We start from the raw sequence: 13,042 nt of genomic DNA, 5'->3' as shown, positions 1-13,042 counted from the left end.
CCACTTTTTTTTTTTTTTCTCCAAAAGATTTAATTCACTTATTTGACAGACAGAGATCACAAGTAGGCAGGGAGGCAGGCAGAGAGAGAGGGGGAAGCAGACTCCCCACCTGAGCAGGAAGCCTGATGCGGGGCTCAATCCCATGACCCTGGGATCATGACCTGAACTGAAGGCAGAGGCCTTAACCCACTGAGTCACCAGGTGCCCCAGAATTAAGGCCACTTATAAAAGATCCAAGAAGAGGTGTTTTAACTATGAAAACAACTTTTCATACATTGAAGCTCTCTGAGAATAAAGAAGGTGTCCCTTAATGGGAGTGAGTTTACAGTCACTAGCAGGAAAATTAAAGACCAAATGGTTTTCAGTCAGGATACTGCAGAGAGAATTCAAATATCCGATGGATGATGGGGTCAAATGAATTTCTGATCTTTTCTCAAACTGATACTTTTACAGTATTTAGGTTTTGAATCATGCAGGGAATCAGAAAAGGATTTGAAGACTAGAAAGAGAATGATTGTCAGAAATCATTATAGGTTACAAAGGCAGTTCCTACAGCAGGAATAGTTGAAAAAACTGAAGTATATTCATGTTCTCATTTATTATAAACCAAAATGTGTTATTATATTTCCTGTTCTGCTCCTTCTACCAAATAATGTAAAAATCTTGCCGAATACATTTTGCATAAAATAATCTAAAATGCAGAAATGCTCTTTTGGTTTATGGAATCCAATTGCTTTCCTTTGGCAGAAACCATAGCCAGTCTCTGGAACTACAGAGCTCCAGGAAAGAGGGCTCCTGGGTTCTGCCTTCCCGGGACGGAAGAATGAGTACACAGGACATCTAGCACTTTCTGGTGCCTTCATATTTGGATCTGTTGGCATGCTTTCAGGAACAAGTCACAGAAAATCTAGCTAAACCATAAAGATACTCTGTTCCACAGCAAGAAGCCCAGAATAGGCTTGGTGGATTCAGTGGCCCATGCTGGCCAGTATCCAGGTTGAATTCTGTGATTCTTTTTGGCTTTTCCCTTCATAGCTTCAACCTGGCTGAATCACGGGAACAATCACGTAAGCTGGAGGAAGCAGCTGCACAGATATTAGATATTGTTCTCACATTATAATGTCCAAAGGCAAAGAAGAGTGTCAATCCTGTCTTATGTTGCTTATTAAGAGGGAGCAAGCTTCCCCAGAAGACCCACAGTAGATTTATGCAGCAGCAGACAACTCATTGGACAGTACTGCCAAATGTGCTCAGTGCAAGAAAAACAAAACAAAACAAAACATTCCGGGTAGAGGAAATGGAATCACTGGGAGAGGCCAGGTACATGGTGGGTAAATGGATATTCAGTGTTTGAGCTCATTCAGTGTTCTCTCAGTGGGGGAGAAAAGTGATGGGGACATAGATGGATTTCAGCTAGGTAGCTAACAAGGTCTGCTACAACCCTCTCATGCTGGGCTCAATGTCTGCTCCAACGTGGAAATAACTGCTGTATTAATTTCCTAGGGCTGCCCTAACAAAGTACCAGAGGAAGGCTTGCTAGAAAGGCTTAAAGCAGCAGAACTTTATTGTCTCACTGTTCTGGAAGCTGGCATCTGAAATCATGGTGTTGACAAGACCATGCTGTCTCTGAAACTTTCAGGGCAATCCTTCATGGCGTTTTCTTAACTTCTGGTGTTGGCTGGTAATCCTTGGTTTCCCCAGTTTGTAGATGCATCACTCCAGTCTCTGCCTACATTGTCACATGGATGTTTTTTCCCTCTATAAATACCGTCTTAAAAGAATACTGGTGGAGGGGTGCCTGTGGCGGGGGCGGGGGGGCTCAGTTCCCTAAGCATCTACTTTCAGCTCAGGTTGTGATCCCAGAGTCCTGGGATCCCAGACCCACATCAGGTTCCCACTTAGCGGGGAGTCTGCCTCTCCCTGTCCCTGTGTGCCTCTGCGCTGCTCATGCTCTCTCTCTCTCAGGCTCTCTCTCTCAGATAAATAAATAAAATCTTATTAAAAACAAAAACAAGAACAAAAAAGAACACCAGTCCTACTAGATTAAGGCTCACCCTAATGATTTCATCTTAATTACATCTACAAAGATTCTATTTCCAAATATGTAGTGATGCTCTTTTAGGGATCCCAATGCTAGAAGTTTGCTTCTTCTAAGTCTTCCTATATAAAACCAAGTTTCCACCTAATGACACAGTATAATATATTGGAATGGGCACCCAAATAAGGTTTGAAGGCTCTAACACTATTTGGGTCATCTTTAAAAAGTCACTTATTTTCTCTGAACTTATTAGTGTCCTTACTATATAAGAACTTTCCAATTCTCTGACCCAAAGGCATTACTTACATGTTCTCCAAGGAAACCTCTTTGCAGGTGAATTGATCTGGTCATCATTGCCTGAAAATATTAAATACTAGAATTATTTAGTTTATCCCTTTCCAATGTTATATTCATGTTACACTCTGATTATAAAGTTTTTCCATAAGATATGCTTATAGAATATGTAAATTCTTCTCCAGTGTTGTTATGTTTCTCAGTATAATTTCAACCATTGGCCCCTGAATTGTTATGAAAAAATGTGGATTTTTTTTTTTTTTTTTTTTGTATTTCCAAATTCTCAGTTGTGAGACTTCATGATCTTTCCTCTATTAAGGCAGGTTCTACAAGGCCATGTGACATTCTCATTTTTAATATATAATGTCTTGGTTAGAAATGTGCATTTTGAGATGTTTGTGATTTTATAAGAGAAACATAATTATTGGTGGAGATATTGAATTATGAGAGGAATAGGAACGTGTTGAGGTGAATGAAGTCAAGTCATTACAGGTGGAGTTCGTAAAGAAAGACACCCAGACTTCCAATTACAGGAGTGGGGTGGTTTAGAAGGAAAGGAGATTTCTTGAATTCCACTTGCCTCCTTAATAAAGGTGGAGGAATCCAATTGTTTGAGGAGATAAGCCCAGCATAGAACCAGCTGAACTGATATATTTTTTAGGAGAAGGGGCATTATCCGTGAATGAGATCACTTATTCTCCTACATTCTTAGAGAGTCACAAGGATTTAAAGAGGTTCAGGATAAAATAGTGAGAGCTGGCTCTCATGCTGGGTCAGGACATACAGCCCTGCTTTAGCGACTATGGTAATGAATATTTATGTCTGCCTGATACCTTTTCTCTCCTTCTTCTAATTGAGCATGCCTCACTATCCTCAGGAGTACATCTACAACATAGGCTGGAACTATCATATTCCTTTACACTGGTGCACTGTATTGTTTCTTTTTAATGCAACATCATCCCCTTGAGCAGGAAAGAGGCTAATAAAGATGGTCAGTCTCTGAGGAGGGCACAGACCACATGTGTCTACTTTAGATTTGGCTAAGGAGGATTATGGACAAAGAACAAACTTATAGAGGGTTGGGCTAGCTGCTACCAAAAAAAAAAAAAAAAATGGATAAGGGTGCCTGGGGGGTTCAGCTGGTTAAATGTCTGCCTTTGGGCTCATTATCTCAGGGTTCTGGAATTGAGCCCTGCATGGGGCTCCCTGCTCAGTGAGGAGCCTGCTTCTCCCTCTCACTCTGCCTGCTGCCCCCCCCTTGTTACTCCCTCTCTCTGTCAAATAAATAAATACAATCTCAGAAACAACAACAACAACAAAACCACAAAAAAACAATGGATAAACACATCCAAAGGGTCAGATAATGCCTATTCAGGAACCAGTTATTGCTGGGGTGCCTGGGTGGCTCAGATGGTTAGGCCTCTACTTTTGGCTCGGGTCATGATCCCAGGGTCCAGGGATCGAGTCCCACGTTGGGTTCCTTGCTCAGCAGGGAGCCTGCTTCTCCTGCTCTCTCTGCTCCTCCCCCTGCATGTGCTCTCTCTCTCTCTTTGTGTCAAATAAATAAATAAAATCTTAAAAAAAAAAAAGAACCAGTGATTGCTGCTAGAATATACTTATTCCCAAAGTTCACTGCACTATGCAAAATCACGCTATAGAAACTACAGAGCTATCAGGAATATGTGGCTAGGGCCACAACACTCCAAAACTGTCAGTGACATATAAGAATAAAAAGATAGGTGAAGGGAATGGAGGGTTAGAGAAACTGGGTGCTGGACATTAAGGAGAGCATGTGATATAATGAACACCGGGTATTATACAAGACCGACAAATCACTGAACTCTACTTCCGAAACTGACAATCCATAATGTGTTAATTAATTGATTTTAAATTTAAAAAAGAATAAAAAGACAGGACTGTAATCAAAATGGCAGCACAGTTTTATATATATTAAAAGGTTAAGGAATCCATAGATGATAAGATAAATTTTATCACTTGACCCTGAAAAAGACCCAAGTGTGCTTGTGTAAGTGGGCATTGGAAGGCCTGTAGCTTGTGAGTTATTGTGGAGTGGTGGAAGAGGGTTATGTCAAACTGGACAGGAAATTCTATCACCAGATGTGGATAGATGTGGCTCCTAACATGCAGTGAGTAGGGCCAGCTGGTTGACTCTCAGAGGTTTGTGTATATGGGTGGGTGTTTTTCTACCCCTCTTTCTTCAGCTAGCACAGTTTTCTGTGTTTATCTAGTTTTTCTTATGCACCAGGTTGTGCATAAGCAAACACGAAATGAGTGTGGTGTTCCAGTTGTTCCTAACACATCAGTCACATCAGAACACTCACATTTTTGGGCACCTGGGTGGCTCAGTGGGTTAAGCCTCTGCCTTTGGCTCAGGTCATGATTCCAGGGTCCTGAGATCGAGCCCTACATGGGGCTCTCTGCTCAGCAGGAAGCCTGCTTCCCCCTCTCTCTCTGCCTGCCTCTCTGCCTACTTGTGATCTCTCTCCGTATCAAATAAATAAATAAAATCTTTAAAAAAGAAACAACTCACATTTTTAAAACAAGCATCATAGCAGAAATGATTATATTCCTAGAATAAAGCACATTTTCTCTCTATCTAACTAAAGGTGTTTCATGGCAATATATTTGAATAAGACCTTTCCCATTTGGTGATCTAACAGTTTCTTAAAAACTGATTTTCACCTCAAGCTTGTGTGAAAAACCACAAAACTCATAAATTAGACACATATTCTGAGATCCAATGGTATATTTTTTGACATTGTTATAATATGCTTCTGGCTTCAGTAAAAGTAGAATTTGGAGCACTGGCTGAGTACTGTGCAGACCCAGCTTAAATCAAGATTTATAATGCTGATGCTATGTATTTAGAATGCATCTTTGTGCCAAATTACTTTGTTCTGAGGAAAAATAAATTAATCACAGGATAGAAAAGGGAGAAAAAAATCAATTGTTAGTTGGCATAGCCAAAGATCAGTTCGGCATTTTCTTTACAATGTCAATTTCCACACATTTCTAAATCAACCTGAAAAATGCTCTTCAGGGTGAATATTGCTTTTGTTTTCTTCATTCTGTCTCAGAAAAGTGGCAAACCAGAATAAAGTGTGTATTCGTCTGCTGGGGCTGTCACAACAAAATACCACACACCGGGTGACTTAAATAACAGAAATGTTTTCCTCACAGTTCTGGAGGCTGGAAGTTTGTGATCACAGTGTTGGGAGTATTGGTTTCTTCTGAGGCCTCTTTCCTTGGCTTCAAGATGGCCATTCTCCCCGTGTCTTCACATGGTCTTTTCCTCTGTGCATGTATGTGTCCAAATCTCTTCTTATAAACACACCATCATATTCGATTATGGCCCACTCATGACCTCATTTTACCTCAGCAACTTCTTTTTTTTTTTAATTTTTTATTTATTGACAGAGAGAGATCACAAGTAGGCAGAGAGACAGGCAGAGAGAGAGAGAGAGAGGGAAGCAGGCTCCCCACTGAGCAGAGAGCCCAATGCTGGACTTGATTCCACGACCCTGAGATCATGACCTGAGCTGAAGGCAGAGGCTTAACCCACTGAGCCACACAGGTGTCCCCCTCAGTGACTTTTTTGAAGGACCTATTTACAGACACAGTTACATTCTGAGGTACTGAGGGTTTGAAATTCAACATATGAATTTGGGGAGGACACAATACAGCTATAACAATACATCGAAGTGAAAAACATTTTATAGGTTAAGTGTAAGGCTGGACTTGGATTTAGAAGGGCTTAGGTCCCAGTTCTTTGTTCACCAACTCTGTGATTTTGGGTAATAATCTAATATTTCTCAATCATAGTGACTGTGATGGGACAAAATATCTCTCCCAATATCCAGAAAACAGCTGTCAATGAGTTCTCTTTTCTCAGGTTCTCTTGTTCTCATCCCTCTTCTTCCCAACACTGTTCCCATCAGTCTGAAAAGAAACACACAGTCTATACAGAGTCTTACTGGGAATCTTAGAGTAAATTGAATAGAGAATTACAACTTGAGAAAAAAAGATTAAAAGTCTGTTTTGCACTTTCCCTAGAATCTCAAGAAGGAAAACACTTAGGACTTATGTCTTTTCAAAAGAGGGTATGCCCCGTGACAATTTACTTTACTCCTATCTTTACATCCAGCCTTAAATTCATGTTCCTTGTCCACCAATTCCTCCTTCTCTTGTCTCTCTGCTCTTATCTCAGGTTCCTTTGCACTACAAAGTTCCACTTTATCCACCAGAGTGGACCCCTGTCCCTCACTCTGCCACCCAGCCCTGGGACTCAAGTAGATTCAGGAGGACTTTACCATCACAGGATTTTAGCCATCCGTCTCTAAGATTTGCTAAAACAGAGGTGGAATGAGATAGTTGAGTGGGGGATGGTTGAAATCTTCCCTGCAAAAATGTGAGCCAGCATGATACTCTCAATGTCTATTTTTCCCATGAGAGACATCATTCATTTTTCCCCAGGGAAGCAGGGAAAAAACAACAACAAACCACAATAAACAAAAAACACACACAAAACCAAAAACAATCAAACAAACAAAACCAAACCCATAATGAGGAGATAAGCAATGCATCTCCCACTATTATGTAGAAAAAAATGTTTTCTTTCTGTGGATATTTTTCTGAGGATAGGAGGGAGGTGGCTGGAGGAAGATGACAAGGGGAGGAAGAGTCTGTGACTTCCAGCTACTTACATGAAAGTTTCCTGTAGTTTTTAATGAAGACTAGAATTTTGCAATACTTCAAGGTCTGTAAACCCTGTTTGAGGATGCACTGAAGACTGTCAGGTGATTAGAGCTATCTTTTTCATGCCGTTCAGATCCTGTTTTTTTTCCCTAACAATTTAGTGGGGGTTACTGTTTTTAAAGAAACAGTGTATTTAAATATCAGGTAAAGAGGTAAATGGTTAAAAGTCTACTCAATACAGAGACTGCCTTCAGCTCAGGTCCTGAGATTGAGCCCTGGGGCTTCCCATTCAGTGGGGAGTTGCTTCTCCCCCAGTTTGTGCTTTCTCTGGGTCAAATAAATAAATAAGATCTTAAAAAGAAAAATATCTAAAAAGACCAAAAGCCTTGTTAAAGATACAGAGATATTTCATAATATTAACTTATCAGTTACCTGTAACGATTCTGATTCTAATTTGTACATACTTAATTCTTTGGCCAAGGTTCACCTTCATTTCCTTGATATATGGACCTTCCCAGTGTGGCTGTTTGCTTCGGCAAAGCCATCAAAGAAGAGTCTCCTCTCAAGACAGGTGTTACAATCTGATATAATGTAATCATGTACATGTAATCACAGATTCTTATATGTGACTGTATGCCTTGGTGGAGATTGTGGGGGTGGGGGCTACCTTAGAGTCTTTCCTCCACTTGTACATATATATTTCCATAGGGTGTCTCATTTATTCCTCACAATAGCGCTAAGTACCATAAATGCCTCTATTTTACAGAGAAGGACATTCTGGCCCTAGGAAGATAAAATAACTTGTCCATGTATGTGCTTTGGAATTTTCATTCAACTTGAAGCATCTAGAAATTGAGGTTATTTATTTGGAGGTCTTTATTGGGTTAAGGTTTACTATTTCATAATTAATAAAAAATTCATAATAAAATATATTGCAAAAGGTGAACATCTCTTTAACTATCTTAGAAAGAATATAGTCTAATAAATTATTGATTTACTTACTCTGTTATTCAAACAAGTAGTAAATCCCTTCCCAAGGTTAAAATGAATTTGAGCCTGAAATGATCTTTTCTTGGAGTATTTGTACTACATTCTTAAAAAATATTTAAGATTTCTGATGTTTTATTCACATATTTGTATTGGTTATAAGATTGTGTATGTTACTGATATAATTCCACATATCAAAGACATATATAAGCCCAGAGACTGGGCTTAATTAAAATTTTCATTAACCTTCTTTCAGCATACTTTGAATTATTTTTATCACATTTCTAAAAGGAAAGTGAGAGAGGGAAAGAGAGAAATTACTGATCCTAAGCATTTAGTTTGTAATTAGCTGTAGGCTGGCTTTATAGTGGTACCACAGTACATGCAGGTCATTGCAATCATGAAGAGTGAATTCTTAAAATATTATCGTTTGAGTACTATGGAATATTAAATAAATGGCTGAAAGTGAGACCTTTGTAGAGTAAATAATATTTGTTGCAAAACGCTCAGCTTATGAAGGTACCATGCTCAGTAGTGGACAGTTTGTAGTATTTTGCCCAAACAGCTAAAGACAGAAAGTGTTGACCACCATCTCTAATGTTGGCTTTCACTGACTGAGAGCATCCACTCATACTCAGAGCTTGGGGAACAAAGATATTGTTAGGTCCCTGTGAAGGACTATCTATTGAAATATCTTCAGGGAAATAGTTCATAAATAAATAGCATTGGAAAAAATCAGCATCAGGCCAAGCAGGGAGTAATAACTTAGGTATCATTGGAATTCAATCCTGGATTGGCAAAGCAATTTGCTCAGGTGCACACAGCAAGTACAAAACAGAGCCAGGATTGACCCTCTGGCCAATGGACCCTGTAAAACCTCATTCAGGGCTTCTCAACCAGGTGCTCATAAGAGTCACCTGCACAGCTTTCAAAAATTATGAACACTTTGGCCACAAATGAGACTAATTAAATCATAAACCCAAAGCTTGGGACTCAGGCATTTACGTAGTTTTAAGAAGTACTTCTGAGGATTTCTAATGAGTAACGAGGGTTGGAAGGCATGGTTTTATGCTATTTTATGGCCTTACTCATATCACAAAATTTTAGTACTCCATCAAGTTCCTCAGCTATGTCTCCTTTGCTCCTGTTTTTATTGTTTGCTTTTTTTTTTTTTTAATTTCATAGTTAAGAGGACATAAGTATTACATATTTTGGAAACCATATTCATTCAGAGTAAGCTACAGACACATGTCTCATGGAAACCTATCAAAGATAAACAGGTAACAAAATGTGCTATTTTTCCCTTTTTAAATAGCAATGTCATCTCAGTTTTGATTTATTCGATTTTACCTTCTTTATGCTACTTAAAGGAAAGATTTCATTTTTTGTAGGGTCTGAATTCATGCCAGTCAATGGATATTTTTCTAACCCCAGTGTTCGTGTTCTTTAATAAATGTTTTAAAGCGTCACATAACAGGAATTTAAACTGTCCAAATCGCTTTGGGATTAAGTCCAAGTTAATCATTTGTTCAAATGTCAGCACAAGCTGTAATTTGAGGGCAACTTTAGGTAGTTCATTTAACTCCTTTCTGAGTATTAGATGAAAGGGTTTTCCTGGCCTTTTGATAAGAGTTTCACATTGAACTTATTCAAGAACATGGAAATAATGGATTTCTAACTGTCAACGGTGTTGAAGAAACTAAGAACCAAGTTTGCCTTAATTAATTAACTCTAGATACAAAGTAACTAAAATATCTATTACTAGGTACTCTGCTAAAACTTTTTTTTAATCTCATTTATTCCTCACAAATATTTTATTCTTATTTTTCAAAGACTACTGTTTCTTTTTTATGGCTGAGAAAACCTGGGCCCCCAAGCTGGCAAGTGACAAAGCTCAGATGTCTCTGGATGGGATATTTGGAACATCATAGGCTGCACTTAAAATATGTATTTTCAAATCCCTATATTTAAATCTGCTTTGGGCCATCTGGGTGGCTCAGTTGGTTAATATCAGACTCTTGATTTCTGCTCAGTCATGACTCTGGGTCCTGAGATTGAGCCCCTTATTGGGCTCTATACTCAGCAAGCAGTCTGTTTGGGATTCTGTTTCTCCCTCACCCTCTGCTCTCCCCTGACTCATGCATACTTGCTCCCTCTCTTTCTCTCTCTCAAACATAAATAAATAAATTTTAAAAAATAAATCTGTTCTAAATCTTTGGATCATGATATATTTTATTAAGCACAGAGTATAAGAAGAATTTTTTTATGCAAAGCATAAAAAGAAGACTGTGGATTGAGAAAATACATTTTGGAAATTGAAACTATACTGGCTTATTCTATGAAAAAAGTTCTCCTTCAGCCTTAAAATCTCTGAGACATAGTCATATGGAAAAGGATTTGAGAACAATAGCACGAGTCTGGAAGAGTCTGAAAGATGTATTATATGGGAGGAAGTTCAAGAGAAGTGAGGCTATTAATGAGAACTTTCTGATATTCAGTCATTACCATGATTAAAATAATTACTTACAATAACATGAGAATCATCCCACAATGCTAACTCTAGCCATGACTGATTTTTGTTTGTTATGTCTATTTTACTGCAAGGATGAGAAACTGCACAGAATAAAACTGAGTTATTCTGAAACTATCCTCTAATAGGTAGAAAATTTAAAAATCTTTAAAAATAGAATTGGATCTTAATCTTCTATATGAAAGGGAAGAGATATCTCATTCTATCCCAATTTTCCATAGTTAGCTTGGCAGTCTTCTGCAGCAGTTAACTGAACCATGGGGTAGTAATTTTAGGGTATCATTAAGGCAAATATGTTTAACCAAGTACCAATTGCAGATAAACAAAGTGTGGTTTTCACATTATATTCCAAGGAATATGAAGAAAGAAAAAGACATGATGCCAGGTTTTGTAAAATCTGCCTGATTATTTGTTAATACACAAGGGAGATGCAATCAGTGCAAACTGCATTACTTAGGGTAACAAACTGAGGGTTGCTGGAGGGAAGGGGAGTTGGGGGGATGGGGTAACTGGATACTGAGCATGAAGGAGGACACTTGATGTAATGAGCACTGGGTGTTGTATGCACTGATGAATCATTAAATTCTACCCCTGAAACCAGTAATACAATATATGTTAACTAAATTGAATATAAGTAAAGAATTTTTTAAAAGTTTTTAAAAGCTGAAAAGAAAAGAAGATTACTCTAGATGAACACAAGTTAAACCTCAATAAAGAAAATAATTTTGTCTGTATTAAAACCAACCTCAGCTCTGCCATCTAATCATGTCTTTTAATATCCAAATCTTACAACCTTTACTTCAGTCCGTTTTTCTCAGTATTGCTGAGAAAGTGAAGAGATCACTTTGCTTCATATGCAACTAGTGGATTTGAACATTGGTAAAGATGGTTAATTGCAATATCTAGATGATAGTGACTTGTCAGTGTTCATGCATAATTTTTTGTGGGCTGGTCTAAAGTGTAGTTGCTACTAAAAGTGAAAAGATAATAAACTACTAGTTACTTCTGGGTAACACTTCTGAGAAGTGATGTGTATTAGTTTTCTATCTGTTGCAAGAGATATAAATTGAACTCAAACCACTTTGAACCAACGAAGATCACTGAACTGGTCACGTACAAGAGATGTAGAGGGTGACGCCTCTCCCCCTCCATCTCTCAGTGCTACTTTCAGCTGGGTTGGCTTCATTCTCAGAGAGAGTCTTTCTATGCCCTGAAGATCCGCCAGGAGTTCAAGGAGTACAGTGTTCCTGAAGTGATCACACATCGAGGTTCCCTTAGGACAGTCTGAGTTTGGGTCTGTGGCATTGCTATATGAATAGTGTTCCCTTTCACTCTCAGAAGTGTCCTGCTTGGACAACAAAGTATGTGGTCACCTTAGAGCCAGCGCAACCACAAAGTTTGTGACATAAGTATGATGCAAAGTCAGTTTTGTCGCCCAGTATCCCTTTAAAATTTATTCAGTGACTGTACTCTCTCCTACCCGGGTTGGAGACTTAACTCCTACGAATTTTCTGCTCACTCTAAATGATATAGGCAGTTCTGTGGTCAAGTGTGGTCATGTGACAGCTTCAATTCTGTTATAAGTATGTTTCTATTCAAGGGTTTAGTTTCTCGCTTTAATCTTTCTGCAAATGTTCCACCTCTCTTCCCCTTCCACCAAGAGGTTGGCAACTGCCTTTGAAAAAGAGTGAGATCATCTGCTTTTCTCTTCATTAATATCTTTCCTCATATGTTAACTACTTTTTCAAATACTCTAAGATGAATGGAAGGGAATGGAAAGGGGCTGTGGGGTAAGGGTAGGTTAAAGAGGCTGGGGATCATCACATGCTTTTCATATGGAAGCTAGTTAAACCTAATATTTTGTCCTTGAGGTACTTCTAATTTATTTGATGGTTGCCCATTGAAGTTTCTTTTAACCTGGTAGATGTGTCTAAATTTTAGGTAGTTGCTAGCAAATTCTTTGACAGTCCCTGGAGGTCCAGAATTCATATCCCACATCGTGCTCCTGTGCTCTCTTCATCTTTCCAGGCAACCACGTTGGGCTGGACCCTAAATAATTCCCAAGTACCTCCACTCTCTTCTTTGTGATCCATTTTGGTTCATGGAGACATCCATGGGTCTTATGCCTTATTATACTCTTTAGAATTCCAGTTGATCCCAATGCAGCACCCTTGATCTCATTAGCACAGTCTGAGGTAGCTATCTCAGATGTGAATCCAGTGCTAGTCCTGTGCCTCCCAGTTGTGGGTATATATTCCAAACTCTTTGAGAGGTCCCATGGAAGCCTCATGGCTGAAGGTCCTATGGAAGCCTCAGGGGAAGGTCTCATAACTTTCTCCCTTTTGGGTGGAATTAAGGACTCTGAGGACAGCAACAAAATTCTCCAAGGAAATTGCAACATCCTACTTTTTAAAATATTGTTGAAAACTTCTACAGAATTTATCTGGTGAAGGGGTCAAAGTGTTACTGAAGTTATC

At 38.8% G+C, this 13,042-nt stretch overlaps 1 pseudogene; it reads right to left on the bottom strand.

Moving 5' to 3' along the window:
* The window catches only part of LOC132025397 (large ribosomal subunit protein eL8-like), a 28,368-nt pseudogene extending 16,539 nt beyond the window's left edge, over positions 1–11,829 (bottom strand).
* Positions 11,830–13,042: the final 1,213 nt, after the last annotated feature.

Source organism: Mustela nigripes, chromosome 1 (assembly GCF_022355385.1).
Source record: "Mustela nigripes isolate SB6536 chromosome 1, MUSNIG.SB6536, whole genome shotgun sequence".
Lineage (NCBI taxonomy): Eukaryota > Metazoa > Chordata > Mammalia > Carnivora > Mustelidae > Mustela > Mustela nigripes.
Note: the sequence above shows the minus strand (reverse complement) of the source record. Positions and strands in the feature narration are given on the sequence as shown.